This window comes from Mytilus trossulus, chromosome 6, assembly GCF_036588685.1.
Source record: "Mytilus trossulus isolate FHL-02 chromosome 6, PNRI_Mtr1.1.1.hap1, whole genome shotgun sequence".
NCBI classification, from domain to species: Eukaryota; Metazoa; Mollusca; class Bivalvia; order Mytilida; family Mytilidae; genus Mytilus; species Mytilus trossulus.
The window spans coordinates 72,352,087-72,370,065 of NC_086378.1; the positions used below are offsets into that span (position 1 = coordinate 72,352,087).

A 17,979-nucleotide genomic window follows, 5' to 3' on the forward strand; every position below is an offset into this window, starting at 1 on the left:
TTGCAATTGCTTACGAAACTCTAGGTATTCCTGAATATTTATCTTTTCTTTTTTTCTGTTTTACTATATTGTACTCGTTAATAAGATATGTAACGGAAATAAAAGTAACTTCACAGAAATAATTCATTGGGTATATAATTTAAATCTTATATTTTCGGTAGACAACAAATATTCACTAGCTGTATATTAATATATGAAATTGCTTGTAATGAAAAACAATGTTTTGTTAAATAATAAAATTGATGAAGATAATGTTGACATTTGTTGAATTTTAAAAATAAACAGTTAAGTCTTGCTCAAAATTATAAATGAAGTAACAGATCAATGAGCTTTTAAACTATGTTAAATTGTAATACCGGTCGCTGGAGCAAAACAGGCGTAAATTGTGGAAGAGCATAAAATGGACGAGCATATTGAAGCGTTGTTACGATTCGTATATTATCGTGCTATCATACACCTTGACGTACAAAAATTCTTGTAATAAATGAACATGTATCCTGTATATATGAGATAAATTTTAGTTTGGGATAACAACGGGTAGGTTTAGTTAAACGATCTTGACTGGCTATTAGTCGGCATTCTCTTATGCCTTTTAATATACTCTAGCGTTAAATCAAGTCTGTTAAGACTGTTTTGGACAAACCTAGACCAATCATAAAAAGTAACGTTTAAAAATTTCAGATCGGGTCAAGATCCGTTTAGTGTGTCAGAATGATATTAGGAGTAACGCCCTTTTATGTGGATGATACATTGTATTATAAATGCTAAAATAAAAAAAAGTATATTATTTTTAATTATGAAACATAAAAACATTCGTTGATATTATTTAAAAACAAAAAGGAATTGAAAATTTTAAACGTAACACTAATAAAAGAGTGACAACAACATCTTAAATGTGTATTAATGTGTTTTTTTTTGGGTTTTTTTTGGTTGTCTTAATGTACTCTAATCATTCTAATCATTTTCTGTGCTTTATTTTGTAATTCATTCATTTGATTGTATAGCGGCACCTTGATTGGTAAATAAAATTATCTTATCTTATCTTATCTTAAAAATTTCATACGTCCAATTCACGTTTCTGGATTTTACTTCATCCGGAACGATCAGTAACGCAAAATACAAATATTTTATATGTAAGATCATTTATATAGTTAATTTCGTTATCCTCTTTAGGCCGCATCAGGGAACCGTGTCTCCGTTTAAACTAAGCTTCTGAAATTGCTCTTAGGCCGTGAAGTGAAAGTGATAATACTATAATAAAAACAGAAATGAAGGACCCCGTCAAGATCCTCATAGATTTAAACAATAGATATGTATGACATAAATTTAAGTGTAGCATTGAATATATGTCTTAGTCTCTTAGTACATTTGTTTGTAAATTTCATTTGAATAAAAAACTTATTTAATATAAATATGTATTTATTTGTTTGTTCAGATTGCACTATTATAAATAATTCTTCTTCGTCTTCTACCTCTTAACTGTAAAATTAGCGTATTTATGCGTTAAATATACGGTCTATAAAGATTTAGTTCGATGGCACTTGTTAATAATCTAAAGGTAATAAAATGAACGATCCATACGTGGCAATTACAATGGCTATTTCACAGTTATATCATACGTTCACTCGTAATGGTATCTCCGTGTGTGGTGTATAAGGTTCTAAATCATGTTTTTATAGCTTCTTTCAAACACTATTGACGACGTTGTTCAAACTACATGCACATATCACAAAACTGCAAATTAAATATAGTTAAAAAGATTATACGATTTTGAAAATGCATTTTTTTTCTATCAAAAATGTAGGGTCGTGTATGTGTAACTCTAAGTGTTTACCTAAAATGTATTGAATTGAAAAAGAATAGATTTGTTCTCAAATATTAAACAAATGAAACATTTTCCGAAAACAAATTCCACATAATAACGTTTTGTCCTTTAATTCTTGTTTTGGGGTGTCCGTTAAAATATCGCAAACTGAGTCCCCCTGAGTGCACATAGAACAAAAAAATGCACTAAAGGACCTGATGGAATGATACAATTGGCACGAAAGAAATTGCATATACAAGTCAACGTTTAAAAAAAAAACAATTTCAAATTTTATAATCACATTTAGACAGTGATTTTATATTTTATCGACACGCGCCACACTCAGTTGACAGTAATATATAAAAAATCATGTTCGTTCAACCTTGACCCGTTTTGAATACACTAGTATACTTATTAAGAATGTATATATTATGTTATTTCATGTTGTTCTTGTTTTTTTTATGGTATAGTTATTACTGCCATATCTATTTTGCTTTTCTGACTGTTATAGTTTTTACTTCTATGTAAGAGTGTATTTTCTTCTTATTTTTGTTTCTTTTAATTTCGTCTGCTTGTTCCGTAAGACTTTTATTAGTTCACTTTTTTAAGTTCTGTAGAAATGTTTTATAAAGATATTTTGAAATAGTAAAAAATATATAGAGATTTTATTTTAACCAACACATACTGATATAATTGAAGATAAACATATTTCGCAAAGAATAATAGTTTATTACATTTTTGTTGAGTCAGAGACATGTGTGTATATATGTGTATATATATATGTCTCTGGTTGAGCCTTCCGACTTTTGTTGCAATAGCTATCTACAAACCACAAAAAATTACTCTGTGGGTGAAGTGTTTGAAACTTTAATTACTTTCTTAACTATCCTGGATTTCTAATAAAATAGGACAGAAGCTTGTTTATGATTATGATAGCTTAAAAAAAATTTTTTATCCGTATTTTTATTTATAACTAATTTTTTTGGTTTTCAAGTTCTGTAAGCTGATATACATGCACTCTGGTTAGAGTTTTAAAAAAAAAATCACATTTTCCAGTCGGGGCCTTTTAGTGATCGGTCGACTATATGGAAGGGGTTTTCTCGTTATTGCAGGCCGGATTGTTGCCTATAATTGCTTACATCCACTTCAGTTTTGGAGGTTGAGCGTACACACACATGCATGCTTAGCACGTCATCTTCTTTCTGTGAAAATCCCAAGTCAGTGGCCTGTAGTTCAGTGGTTGCCGTTGGTTCATGTCTGGCATATTATTTTATTTTTGTTTTTGTAAATTGTTGTTTTTTTCTAGATAAGGCCGTTAGTTTTGAGCGTACACACACATGCACACTGAAAAAAATAACTAGTAATCTCTACTAGGTTAACTAGTAAACTTACTGTCCATGAGATTACTAGGCCAGAAGTATATTTACTAGCCTACTTAGTGACTATACTAGGCCATCAAAGTAAACTTACTAGGCTACTTAGTAATTATACTAGGAGTCCCTAGTAATTTTGCTGGACTGCTTGGTGACTTTACTAGTCTGAATAAGTATTTTTACTACCTTTTAGTAACATAACTAGGTCCTCCTAGTGGCATATACATGGTAAGACTAGTGATTTTACTAGCTTCAAGTAACCCTACAAACATTTCCTAGTAGGAATACCTCCTTCAGCTAGTAACTTTACTAGCTATAAGTACTTGTACCAGGTCATCCTCGTGTGGTTCTTTTTCGCACCTACATGTAGCAATGTTACTGAGTTTAGGATTCTTTTATGCATAGTTTCATAGCAGTGCAATTTCTAACAGCTTTTTTCTATTGTACTGGTACAAAGTTCAAAATGATAAATACAATATTTTTAAGAAGGGGGACTGCCATAAAAGGGGACTCACTCAAGTCATAGTTCAATTTTTCACTGTATTATCAATGAATTTTTCCCATGAAAGGGGCCTTAATCCATCATTCAGTAAAATCATCAGGAATCAGGAAGCTTCTAGGTGGGTATAATATGTGTTTGTGATCTTTCAATTCAAGAAACACAATGACAATAGCAATAATTGTAAAAGATAAATATACAACAATGACCTGAAAAGACTAGCAAAAACTTCACAATAGGTCAGAATATCCTCAATATGAATTGACTTATAATGTATACTTTGGTTGGTAATGAATGCAGATAAAAATTTGTTGCATAAGTAGTGATAATTGACCTTCAATGTCAATAAAGACAAAACTATTTCTTTTCACTCCTTGTTCTTGCTGTTTTCTCTTTCATATATTCTCACTTAAATTTCGCCATGTTAGGCCTGAAAGCTTTACAGTTACCTTACTAAATTTGTCAGTGTGTGAGGTTCAGCATAATAATTTTTAAGATAAATCCTACATATTTTATTTACATAAGATGCACAATACATTTGAGTAGACTATACAACGTAGTTGTTTTCAATTATAGGAAAAGGTGTCCAACCAACAACATTACAAACAAATGGGTAACATGTTCTCAATTTACTTCAAAGTTACCATTTAAATTCATGTTTCAAAACCATTAATAAGCTGTTTCCTAATCAATATTAACAATATTTCATACATGTTTTTAGAATATTTAGTTTACAATTCTAAGGTTATTTCAATGAAAAAAATTTAAAACGTCAGTTTAATAAATTACAACCCATCTAGTTATTGTATGGGCCCCTGTTTAAAAAAATCCGCTCTCCCTGCAAAACCAAAATGAATAAACACTCATTCGAATATTTATTTTTTAAAAAAAGAACAAAGTAAGACTTATCAGTTATTTTATGTCTTCTTACTTCAAAGTTTACATTTTAAAATACTTAGAAGTAAAAATAAAATTGTCAGGAAGTAAGTATACAGATTGTACCTAACAGTTTATAACTTTATAAAGCATGATCACTTATTATTTTTTAAAGCACTGTAAATTTTAGTTTGAGCAAACAGATCCAACTCAATGTCACCCCTCTAGAGCACCAGGATCTAAATACATGTCACCCATCTCATATAGCACTAGGATCTAAATTATTTTCACAGTTTGCTCCTACATTGATATTATATATTATGAAACTTTGTTTTATCTTATTTTGACCTTAATAAACTTGAACAGGACTAGGTCAAAACTTATTTTATAGTCTTAATCTATTGAATTATAATATTGGCTTGTTAGATGAATGAATAAGTTGACACAAAAGTTTGTTAACATTTTCAAGGAACTGGCATGTTTACAGATATCACTTTCTCAAAATTGTTTATACTATACATGTACATGTATGTCATATATCACAACAAAAACAAATAATCATACTTGTACTGAAACATCAATAGATATAAATATAAATGTTCATTATATAAAAGTTTTCATGCTATATGTATCTGCATTGTTACATTGAAGGTCCCAATTCTGGTGTGAACTTGATGGGAGAGCGGACTCCTATTGACGGCCTTGGTGAGCTGTTTTAAAGCTCTCAACTGACTTGGCTCACACTACGTCTTCTTTCAATGAATCACAGTTTTGAAGAAGAATGAGTTTTTAAATTACTCGTTTTCACAGTTTGTTGTTTCAATAGCCTTAACCAAATTTGTAAATAATCACGTTCAAAGTCTGCAAAGCATGTCGGCTTGATGTTCCTTTTAGTAAACATTGCTTGTTACATTGTACCAATAATTTGTCAGGTTTGGATAGCTGGGACCATACCCTCAACCACTTTGTACGGTAATACTAGTCTTTGGCTTGTTCTTGTGAATTGTAGGTTTTTCAAGTTCCAGTAAGTGTTGCATGTTGGTGGTCGATCATTCTAATCTAAATTTATCATCCCCTGTGATTTTTTCAGAGCCTGAAATTATACAAAAATCCATATTAAAACTACATGTAGTGTTGTTTATTAATTAATATAGATTACCTATAACTCTACTGTCAATTTCTACTAATACATTGTATTTAAAAAAAACTATATTTCACTTTGTTTCTTATGTGTGATAGGTGAGTCATCATGTCAGACATATAGAGATACACACACTGTATGTGCTTTTTTTTTTTAAAGCTTTTTAATGCAATTGCATACAAGTATTTAAAGTAAAACATTAACGAGTCAGTGGCTGACCCAGGAATTTTCATAAGTGGGGGCCCACTGACTGACCTAAGACGGGGCCCGCTCCAGTCATGCTTCAGTGAGTCCCTATAAAAGCAACCAAATTTTTTCCAAAAAAGGGGGAGGGGTGCCACCCCTCCCCTAAATCTGCCTCTGCAAGTTTAGTATGTTTGCATTAATAATAAATCTACAATTATACTGCTATACAGAGAGTTAAAATACTTGCAAAAAAAATAATTGTCCCAGAGCCATGTTAAACTTTAAAATATACTTTTATAAATATTTTTATATTTAATTAAAAAAAACAGTTAAGGCATCACCCTTTCTAATCCAGTGTTGGTAAATTATCCAAAAAAAATTAGAAAATTAAGAAAAATTGTATTAGCCTTTCTTTCTACATTCATCTTGAAGCTAAGAGACGGTCAGCTTTTTAGAAAAGCTATAACTTGTTTGAAATTAGAATGCATTTGTGCACTAGAGTCAAGATGCAAGTGTACACCTACATGGTGCATGTATGTCATCAAGTACATTCTGTAGTGCTTTCAATTGTTTCTCAATTTCATATTTGATGTGAAAATATTGAAGATATACCATGTATTGACTGTGTTTATAGTTTTGGCAGTTTCATTTTCTCACTACATGGGCGCAGCCATATCATATTCATAACGAGGCGCACTTTAATTATATAATCATAAAACGTTTCGGATTGAAGTTACGGTTTTCTGTGGTGAAATAGAAGGATTATTAATGGGGGGTCATTAATTAGTTTTCGTATTAAAAAAAGAAGAAAATGTGTTAAAATTATAATAACGAAATCTGCATCTTGTAAATCTTAACTTAAATAGATAAAGTTTGTTCCACGTGTCACAATGTTAGCTTCACCTTTCCTGTAGTACATTTTATTTACGTGAAAGGCGAAATGATGTAGTTCTTTTTTTGTGTAAACAAGTTGCGCCGATAAAATAAAACACAACTTAGTTAAAATACTTACAGCTTTTCAATGAATCAGGCCAAAAATCACCCAGGTTCTTTATTCGTTTGATTGCGGCCATCATTTCATGTACAACAGAACTTGGCCACGCGAATATGATATCGTCCGGCGGGAAATCCTGTTATCAGTTGCACAGCTGGTTCCTGGTAATACGAGGCATCCACGATAGTAAACATACTAGTCTAATTAGTTGTTTGATAATCTACTAGGGACTTTTAATGAAGTACTAGCCAAACTAGTAATAGTTACTAGGTATTTTTTTCAGTGCATGCTTATCACGTCATCTTCTTTCTGTGAAAATCCCAAGTCAGTGGCCTGTAGTTCAGTGGTTGCCGTTGGTTCATGTCTGGCATATTATTTTATTTTTGTTTTTGTAAATTGTTGTTTTTTCTAGATAAGGCCGTTAGTTTTCGAATTTAATTGTTCAAAATTTGTTAATGTTGGGACCTTTTATATATATATATTTATAGCCGATTATAAGGTATGGTCGCCCAATATAGCTTACATGTGTACATCCAATTAATTTGATGGATAGTTGTATAATTGCAAATCATATCACCTCTCCTTAATTTTTTTTTATTGAAAATGAGCTTTGATAAGTTGGACAAGCGATTGTACAGGAAAGGCCCAAGTGATAGTACAGTAAACTCGTAAGCGATTGTACAGTCAATTAATTTATCCGATATTGAAAAAATTATAATTTATGAATCTCTACTGGTGCAATGGCTTTTAAACTTTCAGACAGGTAAGACCATACAACAGAAATAGTACTTTTAAAATTTCGGGACTCAACGATGTGTATTTCAATGATTATTGACATTTTTTATCGCTGTTGTGTGACAGTTCTGATCGATATATTAAAAGCTCCTCCATTCGACGAAAAACGTTTGTATGCATACGTCGTTTATTATTTGATTGGTTCATATACACATATAGAATGTTTTGAATGTCTATAAGAAACGTTATATAGTATCATTTGATTCACTATTGGAAAACTTTCCATGTTGCAACTTGTTATATTTTCGAATGTCGAAAATGTAGAAACCGTACAGTTCCATTCCAACACAATATAATAATGATGTAATCGGGTTTTTAAGATCCACACGAATGCCACATTTTCCCATCTTAATGTCTATCAATCTCTTATGAAAGTATATACAAATGTAAACTCCTGTGTTGTTAAGAAGGACATAAAATAAAATTATTCTTTCATCAAGTTGAAAATAAACTACGCTTAATCATTAAGTTCATTCTACAACTATCATTAACTTATCAATTAGTAACGATCGAATGACAATTGTTTATTGGATAAGGTTGACTGAACATTGATGCTTGGGAATTTGCAATAAGCCTTCGGTCACATTGCATGCGCTGATAAAAAAGAAAGTCAATTTCAAAATTATGATATAAATTGATACCCAAATTTATATTTATGAGTTATATACTTATATCTTCTCATATCCATGTTTGTGGTCTAATAACATCGTTGTAATGTCCTTAGTGCAAAAACTTTGTTCTTAATGCACCAATGATTTGTATAGTCCTTCAGTGCACTAAGAAGTCCTTTTTGGTATTTCTACACACCGTACAAAATTTGGCTGTGATCAAAATGTTAAAAAAAAATTACCCATTTATTATAACAATTTTCAAATATTTAAGATTAAATTATGCAAGGAAAAGTGCCTTTGTTTTCTGTCAAAATGATTTACCTTTTTTGACATAAAGTTGTCGATACATAAATTGGATACCCTGCATTTCAATAGCATATTATCAAATAGCTGAAAGATCACCTACATTTTCTTAACAGGGAATCCGTTAGTATTGAAACCCCCTGTCCTTTAGGGTGAATAGGGTATAGAAATATGGTCACTTGGTCTTCTCCAGACCGGCAGTAAAACGCTTGCCGAAATGGGGCGTCCGTTTGGCTGTGCGGGATGTATCAAGTTCGCAGTCACGTCCGGTCAGAATGGTGACGTGAAATCTGATGCCTCGTGTAAAGAGACTGCAACGCTCTTTGTTCTTTGCACGTTAAGAATCCTTGCACCAACTCTTTTGAGGGGTCCGTAGGTGGCCTGTTGCAAGGCAAACTTTCTGTCCCTACACAAGGTATCCTCATTTTCCAGTGGCAGTCCAAATTTCCCTGACCATCATCCCAAATGGCCTCTATCGTATCAACATACCTAGTGTATTTATTGTGAACTTGTTCTCGTCCTGAATATGCATGAACTATTTGCCACTGGACGTTAAGCAACAAACAATCAATCAATCATTCAATCAATCCCTGTCCTTAATAATTCAATTTGTCGTTCTGCATTATTTTGGCGTAAGAAAGACGCACACATTCAGGCTAACGCCCTTAAGGTGTATAGCATATAGATATAGGAAGATGTGGTGTGAGTGCCAATGAGACAATTCTCCATCCAAATTACAATTAATGAAAGTTAACCATTGTAGGCTTATGTACGGCCTTCAACACGGAGCCTTGGCTCGCAACGAACAACAAGCTATAAAGGGCCCCAAAATTACTAGTGTAAAACCATTCAAACGGGAAAAACAACGGTTTAATAGTTTTGTATTTCATATTACTTCCCAGATAGGTTTCTTCATTCGTGTCCCTTACACCCACACTAATAAGCTGTGATTTCTGTGTGAATAAATTTTTTTAAAGTTTCAAATGAAGTGCATGGATGTAAGTAATGATAGGCAACCGCAATGCCTTCAATAATGAGAAGAATACATAACGTTTAATCGGCTTGAAATTGTCCCGCTTGATGATTATACATTGTTGTTTCCTATAGAGAAATAAATTATCGATTTAAATTATTTTTTACATCATAAAAAAGGGTACAATATCATAAAATCAATTTTGTGAAAAGCGATGAAAATTTAGTGACCCCAATATAAATTTGAACCCCTCTTAATCTTTCCTGTGTTTACGAGCACAAAATTCAAGGATCCCTAAATTTTTTTAACTGTCTTTATGAAAGTTAGCACCGACGGTTAGCTTTACACTAGTAAGTTTGTCTTAAATATAATTGGCTTTGTGTTAAAACTGTCGTTCCGTTGCTGTCTTGCGGACGAATACCCGAAATCTCTGTGTCATCGGCAATCATACAGAAATGACTTTATATCGGGTTATTTAAATTAAATACTCTGTTTTTTGCATAGAAAAATTTCTTCGTTAATCTGAGCATTGAAAGAATACTTCATATCACAAGCTATGAATATGGATACAAAAAAATCTAAGCGAAATTGATAATACCGCAAAGAAATGTGTTGTATTTCAGTAAATATAACACTTGTTTTCGTTTAATTGTAAACATGTTGTAGCCCATCATGCATTGTTTCTTGTTTAGTGGATTGGTAAAAAAAAGCGCCCAAAAAAAAAGGTTCAAAATAAATTACGTCACACGTTAATACATTATAATAACAGATGCTCGGACATACGTATGGTAATTCATGCATATCCTAAAAGGTCGTGTTCTCGATCTGTTAAAACGGAAATGACACGGCCGGGTATTGTAAAGGTTTGAGGGACTTTTAATGTCAAATTCATATCCCTGGGCAACGAAATTATCGATTTGTTAAAAAAAAACCACCGTGTGTACGCTGGTGTCTTCCTTGAATGCCAACAAAAATATTTCTGTTTTTATAAGATGAAATTGTAACATTTTATCACATTTTGATAAGAAAAGTAGCAAAATTTAAGGGTTAAATAATTATGAATATAAAGATAGAAAGAAAATGATTTTTGTTACTTTTTATTAAAAAATAAATAAATTTGGGAATGAACAAGTTTTATTAACATAAGACATATATATAAATATAACATTTATATTTAGTTAAATATAATTATTTCAAACTAAAAGAGGATATTAGAGATTTATTTTGTTCCATATTACCGTATTATAAATATTTATTTGTTAAGTATATATACATGAAATGTATGAATATTTTAATTAAACAATTAACCATTAAATAGGGTAACAAGAATTTAGTCTATCGCGGATTGATTTTTTTAGTTGTTTGTGGCTTTGAACTAGCTGTCAGTAAACTGCAAGTTTTCTCAGAGGATGTACTTTACAAGTGTTTTTTGTTTGTTTGGATATACAAGAACCTGACCACGTCTAATCTGTGTAGTATTTCTATTTATTTACATCTGATGAGTTAAACCGGTTTCATCTAATTTGTATAGTTAGTTCCACTATGTGGTATGGGCTTTGCTCATAGTTGCAGACTGTACGGTGACCTATACTTGTGAATTTCTGTGTCATTTGGTCTCTTGTGGAAAAGTGTCTCAATTCCAATCAAACTACATTACTTTGTTTCATAAGAACACCGATGATTTGCGAACACGATAAACCCCTAACCAGTATCATTTCATGAAGCACTTGCAAAAAAGTGTGTAGTATTATTACTAAGAAAATATCCTGAACAAACTGAACATAATGCATCAATAGTATTCTAACACGTAATAGAAAGTTTCAAGAAATTTAATCAAGTAATATGGTAGGATGTTACAGCACACACAACTATAGAAATATTGAAAAAAAAACCTTCAAAGTCCAAAGAGGCTTCACATTTGTGTAAACTAGAATTTCTCACAATATGCACATGTGATGCAACACTTTTCAAAGTTTCATTTTAAGAGAATCCATATTCGTTCAAGTAATATCATCAGAAAAAATTTCAACAGCGTAACAAACATGAATTAGATTTTAACTATCTGTTTAATTATGCCTCGTTCACACGGGCATTTAATTCGAATTAAAAAAGAAGAGTGTGTGTACGCGATTAGCGAATTCAATTCGAATTAAATAAAATTGACAATGGAAATGGGGAATGTGTCAAAGAGACAACAACCCGACCAAATAAAAAAACAACAGCAAAAGGTCACCAACAGGTCTTCAATGTAGCGAGAAATTCCCGCACCCGGAGACGTCCTTCAGCTGGCTCCTAAACAAATATATACTAGTTCAGTGATAATGAACGCCATACTAATTTCCAAATTGTACACAAGAAACTAAAATTAAAATAATACAAGACTAAGAAAGGCCAGAGGCTCCTGACTTGGTACAGGCGCAAAAATGCGGCGGGGTTAAACATGATTGTGAGATCTCAACCCCCCCCCCTATACCTCTAAATGTCCATTTTTGATAAGCATGCTCTCGTGTTGTGATAACCTTTTGCACCTATTCCTCGAAAGCCAACATTATCTATAGGTAAATTGTCGGTAGATCAACGGATGTTGGCATTCAAGGAATAAACCTATACGCTGACTTATAAAAGTGTTTTAGTCTTTCATGCTGTTTAGTCTGAGCAATGTTTGTAGGACGTTATAAATAAAAAAGGAAACCCGTCAAAACATTATGTGAACGGAAAATACATGGGCTTTGCATACGTGTCTCAAACCATTTGGAAAATCTAGAATATGTGTGAATAATGAATATTTATATTATTTAGACTTTAATATTGTTGTTTTTTGAATATTGTATCTACAAGTTCATCACGATTTAGAGCTTGGCATTTCGTGTAGACACATGTTTCTTGTTGAAGACTAAACATGCGGTCTTGATTTACCTATAGTGTTTTTGTCGTTTGGCTGCCGTCAAATTGAATTATATCCCATATCTCTTATATTATGAGCTTTAAAATCGGCTTATAAGAATTCATTATTGAAAGGTTTATTTGCAATTCTATATGAATATGCCGTAATATATTTATCGGTGTGAGCTGTACCACATACTTATATATGAACTTTATTAATTTCGATCTAAAAAAAGTTCCTAGAAATAGATATTTAAAAAAAGTCTTAATAAATTCCAATGATCACAAATCTAATCTAAATCCATTTTTTTCGTGATTCTAACATACGTTGTTCCTTTTTTTTTTGGTTTAATTTTGTAGTAATTTGCTAGTCAGTCAGATTCGGATTCCGGGTGACATTGCGTACGCTTTGTCATTTGATTTGAAAATACATAATTTTAGCATTATTATTTTTTTTTTATCTTTGCTACCCCGATGTTTTTGCTTCCGCTGTATCAAAGCTTAGTTTTTTTTTTTTAGTGAATTAGTCAAAATGTCCGTATAATGTACAATTTATATTTATATTTCTTTTCGTGACTTGTTTATTCTTCAATATAAGCGTTGGCTATTTTTATCTGACAATTTCAAATTTGTCTAGAAAGTTCGCTATAGTGTTCCATAAGTGTCTTAGAGCTTAGTGCATCAAAGCGGCCTGGGTGGGTTTTAGACGTACCGGCAAGTACCTGGCCCACAATAGCACAACCGTTCTTTTGATGATCATTTTTTTAAATTGCTGAGACTATCATACTAATAGCATAATAGACCCCGATAAATCAGAGCTCTACCGTTAAATAGTAATTATTATTAATGTTATTATTTTATATTTTACGCTGTCTTAATTTGTAAATAATAATTAAGTATAATATGTATAGTATAGCGTCGTGTAAGTCATTTTTGGGCTAGACATTGTTTGCTTTGTAGTGTATTGAATAATTTTTATTGCAATCAATTTATAATTCATTACAAGGAAAACTAAACTAAGTGGACCGTATGTCATCGCATACAAGACAGCTGATTGGATAAATATGATAGGCTGTTACGCCTACATTGATTATGTGGTCCAATCGAATACCAGCAGACTCCTGTCAGTAAAAACAAATTTCAAGCGTGGATAAATTAGAGATTTATTTGTGTATTCAATATTTGAAAAATAAGTTAAACTATTCGTTTAATCTTTTTTAGGTGAATTTCAAAAACTGTTTTTTTTTCACTTTCTTTAATATAGGAAGGTATTTAAATATGAGCGTTACACATGTAACGGAATTTTTCAAGCATTTTATATAGCGACTTGTGTTTTCCGGAACGTACTATTTTCAATATTTCACAGACCTCTGAAAAAATTAGATCATACAGGTTTCATCTACCATGTGCATAAAAAGCACTATCAAATTTTATTTGTAAATTGTAAAATACTAAGAATATTTTTGTATATGTACTAAATAATCTGAAATAAAACAAAACATATTTCTCTCGGCCTGAATTCAATCGTAATCTGAAATAAAACAAAACATATTTCTTTCGGCCTGAATTTAGTCGTAAGCAAATTTTCATATCTATTTGCAAATGACAAAGAATTCTCCTTAAACTGTGATTCATTGATATTTAATATTACTTCCATGATTAAACCGACAGACTAACTTTAAAGGACAAAATACAAGCGTGTACTACCAGCCAAGGAAATGAGTTTAATTAGAGTAACTAATCTAAGTGGTCATCGATGTGCAATATTTGACACTGGGCATTTTTTGTGGACCAAATTGAATGCAATACAAATAATGTAATACTATCAATAAAAATTAAATACTTTTGAATGTAACAATATGCTACAAATTCATTTGATTCACTGAATTTTTATATTTTTTTTTATCTAAATAAAAATGTAATAAACTGCTCCCGTTTAATATAAATAAGAAGATGTGGTATGTGTGCCAATGAAACAACTCTCCGTCAAGTCACATGGTATAATTTAATTAGAGGTCAAAAGTACGGCCTCAACACGGATCTTTGGTCCTCATTGATCAGCAGCTATAACGGTCCCTAAAATGACAATACAATTAAAATTGAAAACAAAAGTATAATCTATAAGTACGGTCATTTCGCTACGTTATTTCGTCAATTCCGAATTGCGAGTAAGCGTCTCAGTCACTGTTTATCAAAATGAGTAGTAACACTGGTGCCTAAAAAAATCTGATTCGAAACTGAAATATAAACCATTAGATTTTATCAATCGTGTCTTGACTAACGTTGTTTGATATTTTTTCTATGATATGATAACTCCAGTATTTATTTCGTGCTAAAAAAATAAAGATAAAAAAGATCAATGGAGTTATCGAAATCGGTCTTTATATGTATATAATGGTCAATATAAACTGTCAATTAAATTTTTAAAATATACTTATATTGTTGTTGAATTTATTTAAAAAATAAAATGATGTTTTTTTGTAAATGTAATAATTCAACCCGGTTTAACCTTTTAAATTTTATATAAAAGATAAAACATGGAACTTCATTCATCATACGTCCATTACGTTCACGAATGGGTAACTGATATTAGAGTATAAAGCAGCATATCATTCTTTAATAAACTTCAGAAAAAAAACGCAATTTGTAATCTGTGGTTTGAATTTTCGTCAGATGTGCCACTGACATAATGGCCGTATTATGGGTGAAATATTTGCCACTAGACGTTTAGTAAAACCCATTCAAACCGCTCTATTTGAGGCAAAAGAAACGTGACAGGCAGTGCTATCAGATGTATATGATCAGATTTGTTTCAGCCATCAGTGCACATGATAAATAAGTGATGCACGAAAAAAAGGAGATGTAAGATATTCGTCAATGAAACAGCAACCGAACTACGGAAATAACCGAAAGCCATCTAAAGGGAGACGTGTCGACTTCAACAAAAGACAAATATTCCAACATTATGTCTTATAAGTGCTATTAATTAATTATTTCGGACAGAACTCTATACATTTGTAACATATTGGACTTTCATGTTACGTATCGCATTGAAACATGAACGCGGACCTCGATGAGAACAAATGGATTGAAAGTTTGCAAGTTTACTATTTTATTTTTAACAGATTCACATTTCTTAAACCGTGCATCACTATTTTAATGTTTTTATTTAAATTTCTTAAATGTCACATGTATTGTTCATTCATTTGTTAAAAATTGTGAAGCATGCGACTTTACTAAGAATACACACATTTAACTAATTCGATAAAATTTGATGACAAAAAACCGATAAATAAATAAAGTTTGTCTTGCTTGAGTGATTTACCTGTACAAAGCTCGGGTCTCAACGATGTTTAAAACGAATTGATGCCTGTTTGAAATAGTTTAACGGGGGCGTGGCCTAATAGTTTGACGTACATTACCAGCAACTTGATTTCAATTGATTCACCGCAAAGAAATCTATTTGACTGGCGTTAAAATGAATTGAAATGAATTGAAATGAATTAAAACTATTTTTTAATTTTTGTCAATCTTTATCAAATAACAATTAATCTCATTTAAATAGCGTTAACACGTTTTTGTCCGTTCAAGCTAAATTCGGGTTACTAGTTAACTCAAGGTTAATACTAAATTGGGAAGTCCTTATAAACTAAAATATAATACCTTAGACTTGACGAATCAACAAAGCGAATGGAAACAACTGTCACATTCATTATGAGTTACATGCATTTACCGAACAAAATTGAGGAGTAAACCTGATATAACGAACTAAGACTCCAAATCTGTAAGATAGAAGCGAAAGATACCAACAGGACACTCAAACTCATCAGTCGCAAAACAACTGACAAAAACATGGCAAATAAAGGAAAACAACTAGAGATGAAGGATATCACAGATACAGTTAAGGAGGCCTAATATATTGACTTACATCTAGAAATTGACAATGAGGGTCGGTTAAAAACAAACTTTTACGACAAAAGAGATAATTTCAGCATTCAAATTGTGAATTTTCCATTTCTACGTAGCAACATTCCAGTAGCATCTGCATACACGGTATATATCGTCCAATTGATACGATGTTCCAGTGCTTAATTGTGAGCTTTAACTCTCTACATACCAACTTCTCAGATCCTAAATTCAGTTCAAATCGCCCATTTTTCTTCTAGGAAACATTAATGGGGCAATAAACAATTTCTTAGTTTCATAAAGTGAATGTAATGCATTACAGTTCATATATACCTGCAATAATTTGTTTATCATGACCCATTCCCTTACAAAATTCGAACATGACATACAGATGTATAAAATAAAATTTTCCCTCTGACTATTTCACAAACATTTTAGTGTGTGTAAATAAACTCATCATAGATACCAGGACTAAATCTAGTATATACGCCAGAAGCGCGTTTCGTCTACAAAAGACTCATCAGTGACGCTCGAATCCAAAAAAGTTAAAAAGGCCAAATAAAGTTGAAGTTGAAAAGCGTTGAAGACCAATATTTATAAGGCGTTAATTTTTAATAAATTCGTTATAACGATAATATTTCAAATGTTTGAAATCCTGTTTGTATATAAATATAATGTAGAGAAGAGCTTAACGATCGAAAATAAAGCTACGCCTTCATTTTTAAACCTCTCATGAGATCTAACATTTCAGTATCCAGTAGCGGAAAATCTTAATAAATGTAATTGCTTTATTACTAATTTCTATACTTTTGTAAGGTATACGATATTAAAATAAATTTATTTTTGGCTTTTAAAAGCAATCAATCATTCACAAGAATAAGATCAGACAATATTTATGCGGTCATAACTGCCATTTCATAACTGAGTAGGTTAACATTTAGTGTTTGGCAAATTGTGTTTATATTATTAATTATTTTTTCAGACGCTATAAAATACTCATAAAACCTTTACATGGTAGACAAGACGTCAGTTTTGTGTTTTAAGCTAAGTATACAGCATTACTTCGTTGACATATGTTCGAGAACCATTTAATAATCAATTAAAATATGTTTTCTGTCAGAAGAGCTTATTTAAGAGCAGTTTACATACATTTTGTGGTGTAGTGAAATTTTTAATTTCAAACTTTTAGACAGAATGTAATAGAACTTGATATAATTGTATGATATATCATGGCTTGAAATTTTAAACATGATTGTATTACCTTTCGACCTTAGCCCTGCTATTATCCTTCGTATGCTCAATTTCTTATATAAGATTAAATCTTAATTATGATTTGGTTGTGCAGTTTAAAGTCCAAATACTTTCGTCCCTTTAAACAGAGATTGGCTGTACAAAAATGGGAATTGTAAATATATAACCTTTTCTTAGACAAAAAGAAAAACACAATTTTGCAAATTCGTTAAAGTTAAACTATACTTTCAGATGTATTGATAATAACTTGTCACTTAATATCCTACATTGCAGGGATTGATTGCATCCCTTAAATCAGAGTGAACCTCAGATAAAGTTTATTCTACAGGAAATGAAAGGTCAGAATTTTTTCTCGATATTGATACAGATGAATGACTAAAAAAA

General features: G+C 31.4%; 1 long non-coding RNA gene across 1 annotated transcript; it reads right to left on the reverse strand.

Moving 5' to 3' along the window:
* Positions 1-4,173: 4,173 nt before the first annotated feature.
* On the reverse strand, positions 4,174-7,154 carry LOC134721807 (uncharacterized). Its single transcript, XR_010107928.1, has 2 exons — positions 6,892-7,154; positions 4,174-5,645 (listed from the first exon to the last, which is right to left on the reverse strand). It is a non-coding gene; the product is annotated as an uncharacterized LOC134721807 (long non-coding RNA).
* Between the last annotated feature and the right edge of the window lie 10,825 nt (positions 7,155-17,979).